The following is a 21,827-nucleotide window of genomic DNA, read 5'->3' as shown; positions in this document are numbered from 1 at the left end:
AAAAAATACTCTTTAATAGTTTGACAGCCCAATTAGAAACAGTTTTTTAAGAACAGTAGCTTTGGGTATAAAGAAAAATGAAAGCAAAGGGCTGATGAACCGGCTTCTCACAAATGTCAGTCAAAAACAGAATGCAGAGGCACATCGCAAAGGGTGTTCAACAGGCAGAAGAAGAAACCAGAGTTTCTGCTGCACAGATGCTGTTTCCTGGAATTAGTTCACATTCCCATACGGGCTGCTAGTTTCAATGTCTGCTCTTTGGTTCTCACCACCTACTATAATCACAAACACTCTTAGAACTCAGCAGTAATTAATCTGGAATTACTACTAAAATCTGGTTTAAAGGAGCCTTTCCATCTTGTCTTATACCATGCCAGTACTGTCTGCGAAAGGAACTGTCTGCACTGGCTGAATAGAGTTGCCAATCACATGGCATCTGGAGATCTCCTAGTATTACGGTTGATCTCCAGACTACAGAGATCAGTTCTCCTGGAGAAAACGGCTGCTTTGAAAGGCAGACTCTATGGTATTATACCCTGTGGAGGTCCCTCCCCTTCCCAAACCCTGCTCTTCCCAAGCTCCACCCCCTCAAATCTCCAGGCATTTCCCTACTCAGAGCTGGCAACCCTACCAAATGTCAACAAGCAGGAAACATGATTTCTCCAATGAAGAAGAGTTGCTTTTTTATACCCCACTTTTCTCTACCCTGAGGAGTCTTAAAGCAGCTTACAATCACTTTCCCTTCCCCTCTCCATAACAGATATCTTGCAAGGGAGGTGGGGCTGAAAGAGTCCAGAGAGAACTGGGACTGACCCAAGGTCACCCAGCAGGCTTCATGCGGAGGCGTGGGGAATCAAACCCAGTTCTCCAGAACAGAGTCTACTGCTCTTAACCACTATGCCACACTGGTTCATCAACCACTTGTCTCTGGTTCATATATTCACAAAGATTCTTGCAATGGACTTGCGTTTGTGAACAGATCTAACGACAAAAAGAGAGCTTTTCTATCACTTTCACAAAATGCTGTTCAATGGAACCAGCTTACAATCATCCAGTAGAGAGAAATATAGTGATGCCTGCTGCTTGTGTGAGCCAGTTCTAAATGCTTACTCGCTTTCAAAGGAAGCGGAGCCTGTAAAGGCTAGTCTTCTCTGGAGTATGAAATAATATATGCACCCCAGAGATTGAGAAGCAGACAGACTGAAAGCCTATTTAAAAGCAGAAGAATGATTCCCCATTAACGTTAAAAGGGTCTTTGGCTAGCCTTCCCACAGTATCATAAAGGACAACAACGAATATTATTAATTGTCTTCTGCTTGATATTTACAGGGTTCTAGTTTGTTCATAGGCTGCGTTATCTCAACAGCTAAGCTGGGGAAGGGGGAAAAAAGGCAAGCAGAAACTCCTGAGATTGACCACAAGTGGTGTGAAATCATCTCTGTTTATCAGAGTTGCTAAGGAGGCAGCCACAGGCAGGGTTCGGCATCCATCCCTGAGGAGAGCAATGCTTTCGGCCTTGTTTGTTGTTCGCAGTGACATAGCTGAGGTGGATGGATTCCACCAGCTCTCATCAGCAAATGCCTTGTTTATCTTTACAGTTCAGTTCTCACAGATAAAATCTTTGAAAATTCCATACATTCCCACAGCTATCACAACACAAAGCTCAGTAATATTTATTGCCATGCCATTACCTTTCTCATCTGTAACAATTTTGAGGAAGCTGGGCCAGAGAACACTTGTTTAAAAACCTCCCACATCAAGTCTCAAAGCAATATTTAACATCATGAGTCCCTTTAGCTGCCTCAAATGACTAACTCCCCACTAAAGTCTATCACAAGGTCTTCTAATCTTCAAGCTTGGAATACATGAAATCAATATGCATGAGCAAATCATGCAGTTTCTCCAAAACAAGAGACCAGCAAAACTGTTTTCAAACTGCTTTGGGGGCTACTTTGGGGGGGGAAACCACGTAGTTTAACCATCCAAGAGGGGGATTCTATACGAAGGAGCAGTCAATTATGGGGCAATCCAGAACTGTTCCACCACCTACAATGAGACTTTGTCCAAAGAGGAACAACTCTGAGCCCTCCAGAGATAGCAGGTAACAACAACTATCCAATAAAACTTCTATCAATTCTGTGGTTGAAAGACCACTAGTTTCAAAACTTTATCTCCAGCTTTTCCAACATAGAGACCAGCCACAGTCAGTGCTAACGTCAGTGCTAAAGACAAGTGTTTCCAAAATGGAGACCCTGTCCTTGCTTCTCTACCCAGCATGCCTGTGAGTAATCTCAGACCTTTTGTAGAAGGCCCTGTTCCACTCAAATCAGTCTAAAAAGAATTCCTCATCACTATCTTAATTATCATGCAGACAATAAAAACAATGGGCTGGCATGAAGCCTTATTGTCCAGTCTAAAGAAGAGTGTTTTTGCAATTCAGGAACAGCCTGGCCTCACTGGCCAGTTTAGAGAAGCCATTTCTCTCTTTAAATCACTTCCCCAAGTCAAACCAGCCAGCGGCTTGGAGAATGTAATTAAAGTTGCTTTCTTTCTGCCTCTCCTCCCTCCCCCTATCTATTTGCTATCCTTTCTTCCTCCCTCCCACTCTCTTGCGGCTCTCAAACATCTGATGCTCATGTCTTGCGACTCTCAAATATCTGATGTTTATTCTGTATGGTTCATTCTTTAAGCAAGTTTGGCCACTCCTGAATTAGATACTTTAAAAAAAAAAGCTAGGAATTTCTAGGGTTGGTATCTGGATACTCTGAAGTGAGGCAGTGGCCAGACCCCCGAGCTTCCAGAAGGGCCCACTGCTGATGATCACGTGCCTCCCCTGCTGCCCACCCACTCTTTTCCCATCTCCCTTGCTTGCAAGCACTCTCCCATCCATGTTCTCAGCCAAATGCACTGACCAACATGTCAGGTGAATGGGCACGTAGGTAGTGCAGGCAACTGTGACTGCAGATGGTGAGAGGGCTAGTTGAGGGTAGGGAAAAGGATGAACAGGCAGGAGGGGAGATATGAAAAGGAATCAAGGTGGTAGGCAGAGGAAAGGATGGGGACCCTGGGTACGCTCTGCCTTCATAGTGATATAACATAATAATGCTATAGCACTCTAGCAATTACCTTTTAAAAAAAAAAAAAAGCTCAGAAAAAAAGTCTCCAATGGTATGGCAGGGGAAAAAACACTGAGGAAATGTTGACTGGCCAAGAAGGTGCACACACAACTCTTGGGCGGATTGTTCTCTGTTGTCAGTGCAAATGTCTTGTATGCCAGGGCAACTAGGATTGCCAACCTCCAGGTGGTAGCTGGAGATTTCTCACTATTATAACTGATCTCCAGGTGACAGAGATCAGTTCTCCTGGAGAAAGCGGGCACTTTGGAAGGTGGATTCAGTGGCATGAGAGCCCCTCACAAACCCCGCCCTCTTCAGGCTCCACCCCTAAAATCTTCAGGTATTTCCCAATCCAGAGCTAGCAACCTTAAGGGCAACAGAGAACCCTCTATGTGGGAATGCAGCCAACTGGCCCTATGAATTCCACGCAAATGAGCCACAGTTCCTCCAGAGGAACAACATTCCATTCATAAAAACCAGAGCCAGCAACTGGAAAGTTCCCAACTACTAGTTGGAGAAGACTTCAACCTCTTGCGTGTGTTATTTGCAATGAACTCTCATAAACAGAGCTGGCCCTCCCACTAGGCAAACTAGGTGATTGCCTAGAGCGCCGGTGTTCTGGGGGCACCGGATTGGGCATTCCCCAAAGTGACTCAGTGCAGGTGGGGGAGTACAAGAAGTTAGCTTTGCCTACGGTGCCAGACAGTCTAGGGCCAACCCTCCTCATAAAAACAAAAGGTAGGGAGAAAAAAAGAGCAGAGCGTTGGCTTCTAGATCCCGTGCTTAGTGGAGAAACTTGACAGGCTAAGGGGCAAAGATAAGGCTTGCAATAACTTTTTATCTTTTCTTTATTCTGGGAATTAGCAGAGGGGAGGGGGAAACTGCTGTCAAATAAGCCAAAAGAGTAAACAATTTTAAAGTCTTTTTTTTCCAGCACAATCTGAATAACCAAAAAGATTTATAGCTCTGATATCACAGCTGAGAAGCTGACACTACACCTCTGAACAGGCCAGAAAACATTTCTCAGCCAATGTTCCTTCTAAGATGTGGAGCAAAAATTCTACTTTGTGAGCTACTAGCATTAAATTTGTGAGCTACTGCATAAATTAGCTTGCTCTAGGACCATTTTTCCTGAGCTAAGACAAAAATGTGTGAGCTATAGGGTAAACAATTGTGAGCTAGCTCACTAACAGCCTACACGGAACACTGCTCAAGAGAGGCTATTGGCTAGATTTCCCAAGCACTTCTTTTTCTATAAACAGCAGCCACACATGGGCCCACTCCAGCTCAGAACTGGGGCAAGAAAGAGAGAGGAGAATCAGCCTTCCCTCAATGCCAGTGTCCCAACTCAAAATATTATTGCCACCACTCTGCCCCTATTTATTTGCTGTCCTGACTAGGGTGGCCCAGGCTATTGCAGAATGGAAGAATGAAGGCCTCAGACAGAATCAGGTAGAAGGAGGTCCATCTGTGGAGCAGAGGCGCATCAATGGCTATTAGCCCTCCAAACTCTCCAGGGCAGTGATGCTCCATATTCTTGGTGCTTGGGGGGCACAGTGGGAGCTGGGAGGGCTTCTAGTGTCCTGGCCTCAACGATGGACCTCCTGATGGCACCTAGGTTTTTTGATCACTGTGTGACACAGAGTGTTGGACTGGATGGGCCACTGGCCTGATTCAACATGGCTTCTCTTACGTTCTTAAAGATAATGGCAACAGTGAGGTGGACAGCTTTGAAGAGCGTTGACAGACCAGGATATGGCATTTGTGCTAGATGAAGGGGCCAGAAAGCTAGTGAATGGGTCTGAGAAAGATCCCATAGGGTCTGAACAATAAGAAAAGTAAACCGTTTGGGCAACAATGTTCTGGCTAGAAGTGAAAAGCCAGGGATTATTTCATAGAAAAAGAGGTGTCAGGGCTCATTAGCCCAACTTATTTGCATAACTCATTTGCATATGCCACACACCCCTGACATCACTGGAAGGTGTTCTAAACTAGATCAGCTCAGCATCTACCTTAAAATGCTTCTTGAATTAGAATTTTCATAATAAAACCTTATTCCATCACACTTTTAAAATTACTTTCTCCTATGTGGCCACAGTAGCATGATGAAGATTTCAATCTGTCTGCTTTATATATTTTGGCTATTTTCCCATTTGTTGTGGGGGAAAAGTTTGCCAAATCTTAAGAGTTCAGCAAAATTCTCACAGGGGTCTGAACAATGGAATCAGAAGCAAGTATGGGGGGGGGGGTTTAAGAAAGAAAGAGCACAATAAAATTTAGAGGTTCTGGAGTTCCACTCCTGTGAGCTCCTACCCAAAATGAGGCCTAGAAAAGACTATTTTTCCATTTAACTAATTAGTAGCCCAGAGGAAGGAGCTTCTAATGTTTCCAAAATTTCAAGTCAATGCAAGCTTTTGTGAACTCCACCAGACAATGAAAACAAATCCAAAGACATTAGGGTTACCACCACCCCACCACCTGGTGGTGGCTGAAAATCTCCTGGAATTACAACTTTCTCGGGAGTAAACCTCACTGGACAAAATTGGACTTTCTTCTGCATAGATCACTTAGAATGTTCCCTGACTTCTGGGCTACAGAAATTAGTTTATCTGGAGAAAATGGAAGCTCTGGAAGGTGGATACCTCATTGAAGTTCTTCCCCAAGCTCGATCATCCTAAGGCTGCACTCCCAAAATGATATTTCCCATCCCAGATCTAGCAACCCTAACGTAAGTGGACTGTCAGCATCCAAAAACTTAATAGAATGGAACAAAATCTTGTAAATCTTTGAGATATCAGACCACTCCTCTTTACTGCTAAACAAGGCCATTTTGCTTGCTGGACTCCTTTCCAAAATTAATATATAAAGGATCACCAGAACACATGCACATACACATCAAAATCCTTCCATCTATTTCCCCTAGAGACAATGCTTCCTTTAATTTCTTTCTCTGTTACCTGGACACCAGGAAAATATTACCCCTTATCAGTTTTCTCCAGAAGTAATTGTGTAACTTCTGGTTTCAGCAACAGGGCAAACTCCAGGTCACAAAGCTTTTACTTCTTGGCAATAACTTTCTCAGTTATTGGGGGAAGATAATATAATCACCATGGACAAAATATAGCAGGAAAACAGAAAAATGATACTCTAAAAATAAGAGATGAAAGGGTTCCCAACAGAAAAGAATTATGTAATAGAGTACACCAACCATAAAAGCAGAAAGCATCGATTTCTTGAGATAAATTGCAGAAAATGTTTAATTTTTCAACATGACATGTTCTCTCTGAAGCAATGTTTCTTAATGGCAAGTGGTCTAAGGAAGAGATTTGTAGAGAATCCACTTCAGTGCACAGAGTCCCTGATCAGATCAAGAACCACCCTCGGGACACAAAAAGTACATGCAAATTCGCACTTGGGCACATTCACATTTTTATGGAAGGCACCCAATGCAGCCCTCAATCTTTATGTTCATGCCAAAAAGTTCAGGCGCAAGAATATCTAAAGGAGAAATATGATGTTGGGGGGGGGGGAAGACATTAAAAAGAAGAACCAACCCTAGCAGCAAAAAACAAGCTGGAGAATTGCCAGGAAAACAGGTGAGTTGCCTCTGTATGTCTATATTCCCCATCCTTCAATTCATTCACTGCAAATAAGAGCTAGCAGTTACTGAATGTGGATGATTGGTAACCCTGCTCTCTATATAGCCAACCTGCAGTCAATGTAGCCTACATAATCTTCAGTAAAAGAATGCAAAGCCCATGGAATATTCAGGCTGTGAGCAGGACCAATTTCATCTTTTGCTGGTTTCAGCTGTTGGCCTTGTATGTATTGCAAATTTTAGCCTATTTTTAATGCTTTAATCACGACAGTTCTGTTATCTTCCCTTGAGAATAAAGTAATTATCAAAACTTTTAATCTACTCTCCAGTTATACGAAACGGCTTGCCCGTCTGAGCTAATCCATTAGGGGTATCAGCAGAGGGGAAAAAATCCATCTCTGTGCAGGTCGCTGAAGTTATCCTCAGACTCCTCCCAGCTCTGCAAATCTTTCATTTTATGATTACAGCTGAACTCAGATTCCCACCTGCTCCTTAGAAATGTTGTTGTTGTGTTATTAATAAATTTTTTTTAAAAAAAGAAATGCAATCCTAAAGAGACTTTCCTGGGAGTAAACCTCATTGGACAAAATTGGACTTTCTTCTGCATAGACCACTTAGAATGTTCCCTGAATACCAGTGGAATCATCTAATTAACAAAAATAGCCAAACAGGAGTACTAATCTCTTGCAATCAATACGCAAAAAGTCTGGGGGTCAAGCACATCTGGAAACCACATACTCAGAGCTGGGATGCATTCCTGTACTCTTTCTAATAATGAGGGAGAAATCTGCATATGTTCAGAGACTGTTGATTTGCAACATCACACTTCCCAGGGCTGAGCAGATTCCAGAACTGAACGCAGATGTACCCAGGATCAAATGGAGTATTAATAAATGAAACCCCAATGGCTAGCTTCTTAAGGGGGGGGGGGAGGAATCTCCCTACCAAGATGTTCAGGTGCCCAAATATCCCCCCCTCCTTTTTTGGGGGGGGGGGCAATCAAGTCACAGCTGACTTACAGCAACCCTTCATGAGGTTTTTAATGTAAGAGATGTTCAGAGGGAGTTTGCCATTGCCTGCCTCTGCATTATGACCCTGGATTTCCTTTTACAGCCTCCCATCCAAATACTAACCAGGGCTAACCCTGCTTAGCTTCTGAAATCTGAGTAGCCTGGACTATCCCGGTGAGGGCAAAGCATCCCTAGCTCTGATTTACTTAAAGTGTTTATATGTCTGCTTTCCTCCCTGGTAACTGTGACCCACTGATGTCCTTGCTAGGCTGAGGGCACAGTGGAAGGGCAACGCATGAGTGAAAGTATTTTGCCTTCCCTTATTAATATACTCTACATGACACGGCATATTGCCTCCTCCTCTTCTGCTCCAAGCTTAACATCTGGATTCTTGTACTGTGAAGCACAGGTAACATTGCAAGGACTAGGCATGACAATACAAGTCTGATGCTGCCATTAAGATCAAGAGTTGGTCATAATCCTGCATATGCTGGAAACACACTTACTACAACATCAGTTCTGGTTTTTTCTGCAGAAGCTGCAATGACCTGTGCTATTTTTCCATGATGAATGGTGGTTCTGGCTCAGGTTCATAACAGACCAGTGGCATCAGTCCCCCCCCCCCCCCCCAATCTATCACTGCATAGCACTCTCCACTAAAAAAAACGACATTGGCTTAACGCATCACATGAGTGACATCCCAGATCTAATTCCTGACTCACTTTGTTCCTCTTCCAATGGCGTGATCATCCATCACAGCCCAGCTTGGAGGACCACAATTAGATCAGCGGAAGCCAGGCGGCAATGCCTTGAAAAGCAGTAGGTTTTTGTTTTGTTGCCGAAGACTGGAAAGGTTCACTTGCGGCTCTAGCTAACAAATCGTCAGACAGCTACTTAACCAATCATTAGTAGTACAATAAAAATAATTAACAGACTAGTTTTGTTATTCAGACCTGGATACAAATCCATCCATGAAATCAAAGGGTGGTCCCTAGGTAGCAATGTGAAGGCCCGGAAAAAACCTGGAAAAATTCAGAAAAAAATCATTCCCCCCCCCCCCATTTTTTTCCTGAAGCCTTTTTTGTTTTTTGTTTCCAAAAAAATGGAAAAATTGAAAAAGAAAAAGAAAAAAGTTGTTTATGGAACATTATATTTTAACATGATGAGTAAAATATTTCAAGACAAAGTCTTTATTTTCCAGATCATTTCTAAAAAATATGAATGGTATCAGTTTATTCTAATTTCTGTGCACTGAGGACAAGCAAGTCCTAAATCATGCCCATTAATTGAAACTTAGTCCTACACTCCCTTCTATCCACTTCCCCCCTCTTCAATTCTTTTTATGAGAATGAGTCTTTTTATTTTTATTTAATACTGTGGAGAGGTAAATATGAATAATTGTTACTTCTAGATTTTTAAAAATTGTTTTGTGGAGGTTTTTTTGTCTGTGCCACATAAACTCGTAAACAGTTTAGGAGATTGTTGCTCTATTTGTTACAATTACAAATAAATATTATTTATAAACTAAGTTGTTTGTAATAACTGGTTACACTACATTTTTAATATGCTAGTTGTGATAATTTCATGCCAAGTAAAATTGTCCATAGTCATATTTTATATTCCTAAAGTAACAGAATGACTTTCTATCTGGAAAAGAAAAAAAGAAATGCTAATGTAGCATTTTTTTCAATTTTTCAGAAAATTTCCATTTTTTCTGGAAAAAAACCTGGAGTTTTCTCCTAGCTTCAAAATTTCCGGAAATTTTATATCTCTATCCCCAGGTGAGACTTGGCTTTAGATATCCCTCCTTACCTGCATAGCCCGGGCCCATAGCCAGGATTTTAAAAGTTGAGGGGGCACGTAAAACAAGTCAAGGGGCACTTAATGGTTCCCCTCCACTGAGTACCCAACTCAGGGTGCCTGACCTTTCCTCTCGCCCCTCACCATCAGCACTGCTTGAGGAGCTGCAGAGGTGAAAGTTGAGAGCCAAGGGACAAGGAAATCAAGGGACAGCCTGCCCACATGCCATTTAAAGGACCGGAAGAAGCAGTGGCTGCTCCTAGGCACCCCTCCCGTGTAATTTAAATCATGGAGGGAGGGAGAAGGCAGCCCTCAGCCTCTCAGCTTTCACCCCTGTGGTGGTTGCAGGGGGAGGGAGGGAACGCCAGGTGCATGCAAATCCATCCAAGAAATCAAAGGGTGGTCCCCAGGTGAGGCTTGGCTTTAGATATCCCTCCTTACCTGCATAGCCCAGGCCCATCAGCCTCTCAGCTTTCACCCCTCATGGGGCAGGGCCCTCACAGACCCCCCTGTAGCTATAGGCCTGGCATAGCCTATTCTGGCCCACCACCATGATTTGCCTCCATTAATCCAACATATGAAGCTGCTGTATTCTGAGTCAGACCACTGGTTCATTAAGGTCAGTGTTGTCTACTCTGGCTGACATCAACTCTCCAGGATCTCAGGCCAAGGTCTTTTACATCACCTGATCCTTTTTTTAAAAAAGAGATGCCAGGGACTGAACTTGGGAACCTTCTGCATTTCATGCAGATGCTCTGTGCCTGAACCATTCACAGCATAAGGGTAACACATCAAGCTTAGCCAAACAGCTACTTTCCTATGGCTCTTGAACCATCTCCCTGTTCTGGATGGTCCAGGCTAGGCTAGCCCAGCATAATCAGATCTCAGAGGTTAAGCAGCGCCATCCCAGGTTAGTACTTGGATGGGAGAATACCAGGGAAGTTCAGGGTTTCTACACCAAGATGGGAAATGGCTAACCAGCTCTAAAACGTCTGCTGCCTTGAATACCCAATGCACCATAAGTGCAGCACTATCCACCACCACTTGAATCGTCAGCTGAAAAGAAGGTGAAAGTGGATTTCATTGTGAGAAGGTGAAATTACTTTTCCCAAACCCTGACCTTGATAGCCCACGCTCACCTGATCTCAGCAGGGACTAGGGTTGCCAAGTCCAATTCAAGAAATATCTGGGGACTTTGGGGGTGGAGCCAGGAGACATTGGGGGTGGAGCCAGGAGCAAGGGTGTGACAAGCACAATTGAACTCCAAAGGGAGTTCTGGCCATCAGATTTCAAGGGACTGAACACCTTTTAAATGCCTTCCTTCCATAGGAAATAATGAAGGATAGGGGCACCTTCTTTTGGGGCACATAGAATTGGACCCCCTGGTCCAATCTTTTTGAAACTTGGAGGGTATTTTGGGGAGAGGCACCAGATGCTACGCTGCAAATTTGGGGCCTCTACCTCAAAAAACAGCCCCCTCGCAGAGCCCCAGATACCCGTGGAGTCATTCTCCATTATTTCCTATGGGAATACATCTCCATAGGGAATAATAAAGTTCCCTGCAGATATTTCCCTCCCCTCCTCCCGCTTTCTGATGACCATGAAGTGGGGGGAGAGCCTCCAAACCGGGGGATCCCCTGCCCCCACCTGGGGATTGGCAACCCTAGCAGGGACAGCCTTGGCTAATATTTGGATGGGCGACCTCCAAGGAATACCAGGGTTGGGGAGCAGAGGCAGGCAATAGCAAACCACCTTCAAGTACCCTAGTGGTGCATAATTCTAAAAAAAGCTAGAATTTCTGGCTGCCTGACAATCTTAGGATCTCCGGGCTATACTACACACTGCCATGTAATGATAATAATTAATAATTATTGTTCCAAAACGCTGGCAAAGTTGTCAGCAGTGAATTTTCAATCAGAATGGGAGTCTCCTGCTTGCCATTCCGCAGGGCTTAGAACTGCTGTAGCTTTCAGTGCAATCTGATGGAGACAGCCTTGACTCCTGAAAGCTTATCCCCTGAAAATCTTGTCGGCCTCCTGGACTCAAATCTAGCTGTTTGATTGCAATCTGAAACAGTGCAATCTTAAGTAAAGTTACCACTGAAGTCAGTGGGCTTAGAAGAGTGTGTGACTCTCTACTTAAACTGCATTCCCGGCAGCTAGGGGTGCAAGCCGTGAGCTGGGAAGCCTTTCAAAAGCCACAAAACCAACAAGCCACTATTTTCTCAGCCTCAACAACCTTAAGAAAATAGGAACAGACTGCAGCAACGAGCTACTGTAAAAATTACAATAAATATATATTAAGGGCTTTGATTGGAGGAGGAGAAAGAAGACAAGGAAGAGATTGGGATTTATATCCTGCCCTTCACTCAGCGCGGCTTGCAATCCCTCCCCACAACAGAATAAAGTTAGAGTCCAGTAGCACCTTTAAGACCAACAAAGGTTTTTTCAAGGTATAAGCTTTCATTTGTACACATACACTTCTTCAGATACAATGAAATGGGAAAAACCATTCAAATTTATAGACAGGGTTGGGGGGGGAAGGCAAATTAACACACAGCATGATGTAGACATTTTGAGACAAAGCAGGGTCAACAAGCCAAGTGCACAGGGTCCATAGCTGTATGGATCTAATTAAGGGGAAACAAAGGTTAAAGCAATAAATATGTCAAAATAGGAGATAAGTGTAAGAGAATCTTTTCTAATTGTGGGAAAGTTAACTTTATGATGCCTATCTGCCTCCCCTTAAGTGTGAAGTAACAATTGCTATATGTTGTTCTTCAGCCCATCATGGCTACTCTTTCCACAACAGACACCCTGTGAGGTAGGTGGGGCTAAGAGAGCTCTGAGAGAACTGTGACTGACCCAAGGTCACCCAGCAGTTACGTGTAGAGGAGTGAGGAATCGAAACCCGGTTCTCCAGCTTAGAGGCCACGGCTCTTAACCACTACACCAAACTGGCTGTATGTACATACTGGATGTATATATTTAGTTTGTGAAGCACCAATTAGTGCAACATTGGTGCCAGAAAGTGCCATCAAATTGCAGCTGATTTATGGCAACCCAGTAAGGTTTACAAGACCCCCATGGTGCAGAATGGTAAAGCTGCAGTACTGCAGTCGTAAGCTCTGCTCACGACCTGAGTTCAATCCCCGGTGGAAGCTGGGTTTTCAGGTAGCCGGCTCAAGGTTGACTCAGCCTTCCATCCTTCCGAGGTCGGTAAAATGAGTATCCAGCTTGCTGGGGGGAAAGCATAGATGACTGGGGAAGGCAACGGCAAACCACCCCGTAAATAGTCTGCCGTGAAAACGCTGTGAAAGCAACATCACCCCAGAGTCAGAAACAACTGGTGCCTGCAGAGGAGACTACCTTTACCTTCTTTTTTATTAAGGTTTACAAGGCACAAGACACTCAGAGGTGGCTTGCCATTGCCCTCCTCTGCGTAGCAACCCTGGATTTCCTTGTTGATCTCCCATCAGAATACCAACCAGGGCCAACCCTGTTTAACTCCTGAGATCTGATCAGTTTGGGCCAACCAAATCAGGGCACTGCAACATTAGGCATCTCACAACCTTTCTAACCACTGGCTAGTCTGTAGTAACTTGTTACAACAGGGCTGTAAACGATGGGTAGCATTGCTGGAGAAGTATTACAGTCAGTGATTTGCTCTGGTTGAATGCCTGGTAGCCGAACTGGGAGAAACCAGTGCTAGAGAAACTGTCTGAGCGTTCGGGGTAATGCCAGCAGTATCCATGACTCGAAATGAACCTGTGATTGCATCACCATCTCAATATGCGCCTGAAGAAGCTCGCTGGGAAACAGCATGGATACTGGTCTGTTGTTGCACTTTTCCATCGATATCGGGACTGGACTACACCACTACGCTGAGCTAAGAAGACTGAGCTGTGCTCTTTTGAGTGGATAAGTTCTTGGGACAATTGAAGCTTGGCTTTTTTATAAAATAATATTCCTTCGAGTCTGCATTGTGTAAATAAATTGTAACTGTTGCACAGTATATAACTATATGAATTTCTACTATTTATGAGCACTTTGATATTTGTAAATATAGAAAATGTTTTGCAGCCAGTGACCAAGAGTATTACTTTTCACTTGTACTTATTTACACGGTCTACTCTAGCGTAGGAGCTACAGGAAGGAGCCTGAATCACAAGTCAAAACAGCATTAGTGATAATAACCCAAAGACACCTTGAGTATTTTTAACACAACAGCAGCAGAACATGAAGTCAGTATCAGACATATAGCATGCATTTCTCAGTCTTGGAAGAACCAATGATACCAAAGCAATTGGTTGTTTCCTCTAGCCATCAGTACATTAATAGTGCCACATTAACGGTATCTTTCATTCTGCTACCTTAACTGGGATTCCCAGAAAAAAAGCTAAGAACAAAAAGCCAAGAACCAGCCCCAACATCATCATCTCTTCGGTGCAGAGTGTGCCATAGAGTCTCTCCTTGGCCCCTGGCAGAATGATCGTTTTACACCCCCAGAGCATGAAAACAAGCTTATCCAAGCATCGTTTTACCTTTCATTAACTACACATTGGAGCTATTCATCAAGGGCTTGATCCTCGAACTCAATGAGAGTTCTGTATTATGTAGGGGCTTTCGTGGATTAAAGATAGAACCAATCTACATGGAAGGTTCGGCTTCCAGAGCCTCTTGGGCAGGGGTGAACTCTAGAAGATAATCATACACTTCACAAAGCGGAGGTGTGCATGAATCCTGCTTTAAAGCATTTCATGAAAAGGCACTTCTCTACAGCATTGTCCAACATGTGCTGGGTCAACAAAAGTTATTTTACTAGTGGTGGCTCAGGATCAGTGTTCTATCTAAGCTGATTAGTATCAGCTACATCACATTTTTTTAGCCTCTGGCTCACACATTTTTGTCTTAGCTCAGGAAGGATGGCCCCAGAGCAAACTAATTGAGGCAGTAGCTCACAACTTTAATGCCAGCAGCTCCTGAAGTAGAATTTTTGCTCACAAGACTCCACAGATTATAGGAAACACGGCTCAGGAGGATCCTAACTAATTTGATACGTACAGCAGGAAGTTAGTTCAGAATGCCATTAGCCATTCGCTTATCATTCACAGCACTTTTAGGGGAGAAACTCCAGAACTTGAACTGGAACCTGAAGAGGTACAAAGCTGACATTGAATTTAGAGCATTCTTCAAGAATTGTGTATGCTCGAGTTCAGACTCTTCTTCAGAAAAAGAAGGCAATAGGAGTGTACTTATTGGCAGGCAGTATGAAACATCAGGACTGTGGCTAGGGCTGCCAGCCTCCAGGTGGGGCCTGGAGATCTCCCGCTTTTACAACTGATCTCAAGCTGGCAGAGATAATGGCTGCTTTGAAGGGTAGACTATGGCATTGCACCATGCTGAGGCCCTTCCCCAAACCCCGCCTTTTCCCAGATGCACCCCCAAAGTCTCTAGGTATTTTCCAACACAGACCTGGCAACCCTATGTTCAGTCCTGGCCTGCTCAATAGGATAGATGCTTCTGCTGGCTCCTCTTTCATGTTTCCAAAACCAGGAAACTGCTGAGAATTTTGCCGAACAAACTTTCTAATATTTTTCCCCACACAAAAAATGGGAAAATAACCAAAACATAAAAAGCAGACAGATGGAAATCTTCATCATGCCTCTGCGGCCACATAGGAGAACATAATTTAAAAAGTATGATAGGAGTAAGGTTTTATTATGACAATTATAATTCAAGAAACATTTTAAGATAGATTCTGATATATTTTACTACAGAAGGTGATGTCAGGGGTGTGTGGCATATGCAGACAAGTTATGCAAATGAGTTGTGCTAATGAACTCCAGCACCTCTTTTTCTATGAAATGACCCCTGCAAACAAATATGAATGCCTGGCGTGACCTAAATCTGTGACTGTTTGGAGGGGGTACTATCCCACCCTTGCTCTGTGCTGATGATGGAGAGAGAAGAAAGCAGATGACAGTGAGTTGGTCGCAGGCCTGATAGGAGCCCTCTGGGGGCCTGATTTGGCCTTTGGGCCGCATGTTTGACACCCCTGCCCTAGAGAGCAGCTGCCAGTCAGAGCAGACAATACTGACCTTGATAGACCAATGGTCTGACTCTGGATAAGGCAGCTTCTTATAGTTATGGCCACCCAATACCTATGTCTGGCCTTGACGCAGACCACCTTGTTTCTATGGAATATCATAGAAAATAAGCCATACATATCCCAAAATGTGCTCTTCCTTGTAAGCATACTTGAAGGTCCCCCAGGGAACCTGCTAATTTGGTATTTGGGCCACATGTTTGACACCCCTGCCCTAGAGAGCAGCTGCCAGTCAAAGCAGACAATCACACAGGCGCTACAGAGCAAAGCCTGAGGAATGTGAGGCAACGCTATTGTGCTGTGCATCCAATCCACCCAATACTAATACTTAGAATTTATTCAAAGCACTTCAAATACATTTACTTTAGGAACCTTTACAAAAGCAGCATTTTGCTTTATTTGCTTTATTTCCTAATCATGTAGGTATTTCTCATGCCAGAATTCTGCCCTTTTCCCCGTCATGACCACTGACAGTAGCACAAGAAGTACCCACATGACCAGTGATGTATGTGTTGTGGGGAAAACCCATGTTCCTGATACAGCATGAGAGAGAGGTATGAGGGAGTTACACTGCAGGAGCAATCACCAAAATATTTAGTATTCATTGAGTAAGCAAGCTTGAGTCGCTTCTTCTTGCATGTAGAAGATTCTCTATGACAATATCTGAGTGCACCTGTCTGGGGTCTTTTATATAAGAATGCTCCCTTTCATACTGTGTTTAAAATCAACTGTGAAGAGCTTTTGCCTATCTGATTTGGTCTCTAAACGCACTTCCGGATGAAGCAGCTGTATTTTCCAAACAGTTACTAAAAAGCCAGCTGAGATGACCTTCATGCTATCAGGGTTTAGTGTGGGCACGCACATCAACCACTGGGAAAACCACCAAGTCGACAGGTATCTTTTCTATAAGATGCTTCCCCTTTCAATTCCAGCAGGACAAAGCGATACCCGAGTGTGCAAAGAGCTGGGCTGTGGGGAAGGCCTTATCTGCCCTGCAAGTATGAAACTCCCTCTTTGGGAAGCTTATTAAAGTCCAACTCTGAGCAGTTCCCAGAAGCAATGCAAGACATTTCCCTGTCTAAGCAGATTTTAATGGCGGCAATTATGGGGTGATTTCAGTTATTATGCACTAAGGGACACTGAGGTGATATGGGGATGAAAATATTTATGAACAGCCTAGACATCATAGAGAGGTACAGGGCTTTTTTTGTTTGGTAGCAGGAACTCCTTTGCATATTCGGCCACACATCCCTAATGTAGCCAATCCTCCCGAAGCTTACAGGGTTCTTAGTACAGGGCCTACTGTAAGCTCCAGGAGGACTGGCTACATCAGGGGTGTGTGGCCTAATATGCAAAGGAGTTCCTGCTACCAAACAAAAAAAAAGCCCTGGAGGGCTACAGCTCACAAGAGAACATCCGGTTGTGTGGTTCTAATTCTAAGAGTCTCTGGATACCACTGGAAGTATCACTCAGATCTTAGAGAGGGGCAGTTAGAAGCACATAACACAGGAGGAACAGAAGCTAGGAAAGGGTGACTGAAGAGCCAGAGGCAAAAAAGGCCTAAATTAGTAGTAGAAGAAAGGGAGATGCAAAGGAATTAAGAGAAAGTGGCAGGGGGGGATGACTCAAAGCAGGGTTGTAGCCAGCAGGGGGGCACTGGGGGCGGTGCCGCTTATAAAATCTACAGCACCCCCCCACCCAATCTTCCCTTTCAGATTAGGTGGAGGTACTGCAGGCTCTATAGGGAACACAGTCCTCAGTGCCCCCTGCTTGGTATGGTCCCGACTCAAAGGGGAAGAAATACTGAAAGAAAGAAAAATTAGGAGGGAAATTAGTACATTTTGATTCTACGAAAGCTAGTGGTAAAGAAAGCTGAAATTCACATCTGGATTTTAAATCACATAGGAAGGTCTTTTTATGAAGGGAACCGCATGTAGTTTTGACATCTGGAGAAATTTCAGGTAGTTTTCTTGTCTCTTTTTAAATGTCTGTAATTTACCCTGAGTCTCCACAAGCAGAAGCGGGTCTTAGTGATTCTGGGGCCCTGGGCAAAAGTCCACAATGAGGCCCCAGAACCTCTGTCCCCCCAATACCACAGTCACCCTGGCCACAAGCAAGGGCCAACTCTTGCAAGGTGGATGGAGATAATGTGAGTCAGAGATGCATGCCGCAGACAGGTCTAGCACAACCAGGGGTGGAATTCTAGCAAGAGCTCCTTTGCATATTAGGCCACACACCCCCGATGTAGCCAATTCTCCAAAAGCTTCCAAAAAAGAGCCTTGTAAGCTCTTAGAGGACAGGCTACATCAGAAGTGTGTAGCCTAATATGCAAAGGAGCTCCTGCTAGAATTCCACCCCTGAGCACAACCACCTGTGGTAGATGAAACCAAGCAGCCCCCATGGTCCACTGACCTCAGCCCCACGGAAGCCTGCTCCTCCTCCTTCCCCCCATCAGAGGGGCAGGGTTGAGATCTTTTCCAGGGCTATCTTTGCATCCCATTCTATCACTGATCATTGGACACTGGCAGGGGAGGCTTCAGGGCAGGGACCAATGGCAGTTGGGGGTGGGTGGGTCTAAGGCTAGCCCTCATAGCTCTACAGTTGGCTGCCCCGGCTGCTACCCTGAAACAGTACTGTAACTGAAGACAACAGAGCGGCCAGCACCAGTGATACCATGGCAGATGGACAGTCAGCCCCCGCCCCCCCGAACAGCCCTTCCCCCAGCATGGGGCCCAGAGTAGCTGCCCCAGTTGCCCTGTACTCAGGGCTTTCTTAAAGAAAAGGCCCAGCAGGAACTCATTTGCATATTAGGCCACATCCCCTGACATCACCGTTGTTTCACATAGGGCTTTCTGTAGAAAAAGTGCAGCAGGAACTCATTTGCATATTAGGCCACACCTCTGCTAAAAAAAGTTTGTAATTAAGACCATCTGTGTCTGAGAAACAAGCAGAGAACAAATGAAGTAAATAAGTAGGTAAAGAGGACAAAGGTTTGGCACCAAGTCACTAGTTCTAATCTATTTGTTGGAGACAGAATTTACTAGTTTTCCTGGACTGGTATTAGTCATCTTAACATTTCAAGGTTGCCAACAAGCCTGGAGAAAAATATCCTGTCTCTTTAAAAGAGGCTGAGTCTGTGGAGATGGGCCACCGAAGTGTTTCATGGCAAACAGGCAAATAGAATCACCTGGTAAACAAATCTCATTAAGTCTTTGTTAAAGAGCCAGAAGTCTTTTTGTCCTCCAGGCAGCTGGCAACCCTAGATATAAGGGATTTAAATAATTGCTGGGTTCAGAATGGATACTCAGAAGGCTGGTTCCAGATACTGAAGAAAGTGCTGAGTTGCTATTTTTACATGGTGCTTTTAAGCTTCCCGGGACAGCTGGCTACCGGTTGTTGGGAAGAGAATGCTAAAAGAGAAAGGTGTTTATCTGATTCAGGTAAGGCAAGTCTTGTGCTCTCCACTGCTGGGTGATTAGCGCACAGCAATTAGCACCCTTTGGAGTGACACTAAGCAACATCTTCAGGCCATCGCCCAGCAACTGAGGGCAGCCCAAGCCCTTCTCCAAGCAAAAGAGTCAGGTTAACCTTCTGTGGAATGCTGTTTTTACGAAGGATGCATACAAAGAGCAAAGGTTTATCTACTTACAAAATTACACTCCATCTTATTGAGTAGAAGAGATAGCAAGGAGCCACAGTGGTTTAGTGTGTAAAGTGCTAGGCTATGGTTTTTGGAGGCCCAGTTTTGAATCTCTGCCTGGTCAGCAAAGCTTGCTGGGCGATCTTGGGCCAGTCACACACACTCAGCCTCACCCACCTCACAGGATTGCTGTGAGGGTAAAATAGAGAAGGGGAAAATGCTGTGACTTTGGGTCCTCATTCCCGTAATACACTAGCCTCCATTCTGGCTGATGCAGCATTTTAAAAAAAAATCTGTTTGCACATCTTCATCCAGCTTCCCGAAGTCAGTGCAATCAGTATTGGTCAATGGTTTTATCTATCCCCCCAACACGTAAAGCTACCTTATACGGAATCAGATGATCAGCCCATCAAGGTCAGTATTATCTACTCACACTGGCAGCAGCTCTCCAGAGTCTCAATAAATATGTCCCACATCTACTATCTGGAGATGCTGGGGACTGAACCTCAAGACCTCCATGCCAAGTGAATTACTATTAAGCCATGACCCCTCCCTGACCAAACTCATAGTGCACAGAGGGACAGAGAAAGGCCACACCCTTGTCCTCTACATTAAGGAACTCATAGTAAGTACTATGCAGTATTTCATAGTATTTCTTTTACAGGCATGTGACAATAGGCGAGGGAAAGAAACTCAGGCTGTCAATCAAATGAAGTGGCACTAGATATGAGAATTAAATATATTTAAATACTTGGCTGTCTAAAATGGACACAGCAATGAAATAAGAATGTTGGGGAAAACAGATAAAGGATACAGAAGAAAAAAGCCTTTTCTGGTTTCTTTTATGAAATGTGAATACATTTCCCCCCTCCCATTGCATGCACTTTACAAGTTTTTAAATTCAATGTCATGATATTTCAAACTAATCCATCCCCTCCTAAGTGATCAAGGGAGCCATTCTAAACAGGCTTACACAAGAATAAATACCATTTTATTCAATGGGGCTCACTCCTCAGGACTGCAAGTATACACCCTATGGAAAATGAAAAATCTCCATCTTGCTTCGAGAGGGAAAAAATAAAGTATTTTACTTCTGAAAATGTTCAGAAATACAAAATACTTGATGGTTTAAAAAAGCAGAAAAGGCAATTCGGGAACATGCAATTTAAGATCAATTTACTATACCAGGATAAGAAACAGATTTGTAAATACAGCTATTGGGTCTCACCTATATTTAACAGATTTGTACAGTGGTCCTGAATTATCTGAAACAGGGTTGCCAGTGAACCAATGTTTTGATGGTCTGATGAATAAAACCATGTTTTACCTAACATCAACGACCACAGGCTTGAAAACTGGTTCACAAAACTGTTCATAGCCTGTAAAATACCCACAAACACTATTCAGCACACTAATAGCTCAGAAGAAAAGGAGAACCAACTCCTTTCTGACTGACAAGTTTTCACTGTTCACCTGGAGCAGATTCTTACCCACCACAGGTGAACAGGCCAAGCTAGCAGTCACCCGGTGGTCCAAATTCCTGAGGTGAGAAAAAGCCCTCCAAATTTCAATTCCTGCCAGCTCCTACCAAACTCTGACACAACTCTGCCGCCCAGGCCAGAAATCAGGAGTTGGCCATTCTCGATTAGAAGAGGATTATCAAATGACGAAAGCATGCCGTTATCATCTTGATTCGAGTCAATAATGCTCTACCCTCGATGACAGAATAACACAGGGCCGGCCAAGATTTACTCCCGTCCAGGAAACGCTGGGAAATCGGCGTTGCCTTTTCAAAAGGAGAAATCATTTTCTTGCACAGAGCAACTTCCTGGTGGAGTACGCACCTTATTTCGGAGGGAGCGGCTGAAATCAATTTGCGGGTCTCCTCCATGCCTGCCCAGTGCCACCCAAGAAATCCACCAGATGCATACCCCAAAAATGGAGAGATGGGATATACCCAACGCAAAAAACAAGAATAAGAAAAAAAGTATCTTCATTTACGAGAAGCCTGTTTCCCCCTCTCCTCAGATGCAAAGTCGCACGATCCAATCCTTAAGTACCAGCCCGGGAGAACTGCAATCCTCTGTTATTTTTCAAGGATTTCCCCATCCCCGCCGCCTTGCTAATATAGACCTTAAAGGCGCCGCAACGGACAGATTGCCTGATCTGAATTGCTTTTTAATGCTGAGGCTAGCTGGCTCAATGGCAAGTGAATCCATGCAAAACTCCCCTACCTTTGTGATGGTCATGCAGTTTTTCTGGGGGGGTGGGGAGGGCGGCGTCACGGAGGAGGGGATCCCGCCCGGGTTCTCGTGGTCTCCTTGTTTGCTCTGCAGCAAGGATTTCAGGTGGTCTCTGCACGGCCACTCCTCCGCCTCTCCCTGGCTTTCTCCTTCTGCAGAACAGAACAGCCTCTCCGCTTACAGGTGCTGCTGCAGCAGATCCCGGGGATCGCGTTCATTCATTAGTCACGACAAACGCGGCGACTAGCAAAGCCTTGCGAGACGCCAAGAGGCGAGCCGACCGAGGAAAGCTGCTGTGCCGCTTTCTCGTTA

The 21,827-nt window shown here is 44.3% G+C and overlaps 1 protein-coding gene across 1 annotated transcript in view; it reads right to left on the bottom strand.

Annotated features, from left to right (window-relative positions):
* The window catches only part of CORO2A (coronin 2A), a 100,250-nt gene extending 78,731 nt beyond the window's left edge, over positions 1 to 21,519 (bottom strand). The window contains exon 1 of the mRNA XM_060236982.1: positions 21,507 to 21,519. The gene's annotated coding sequence lies outside the window, so the exon portion shown is untranslated. The remainder of the gene's footprint in view (positions 1 to 21,506) is intronic.
* Positions 21,520 to 21,827: the final 308 nt, after the last annotated feature.

This window comes from Heteronotia binoei, chromosome 4 (assembly GCF_032191835.1).
Source record: "Heteronotia binoei isolate CCM8104 ecotype False Entrance Well chromosome 4, APGP_CSIRO_Hbin_v1, whole genome shotgun sequence".
NCBI classification, from domain to species: Eukaryota; Metazoa; Chordata; class Lepidosauria; order Squamata; family Gekkonidae; genus Heteronotia; species Heteronotia binoei.
The sequence above is the reverse complement of the archived record's forward strand: the minus strand, read 5'-3'. Positions and strand labels throughout refer to the sequence as shown.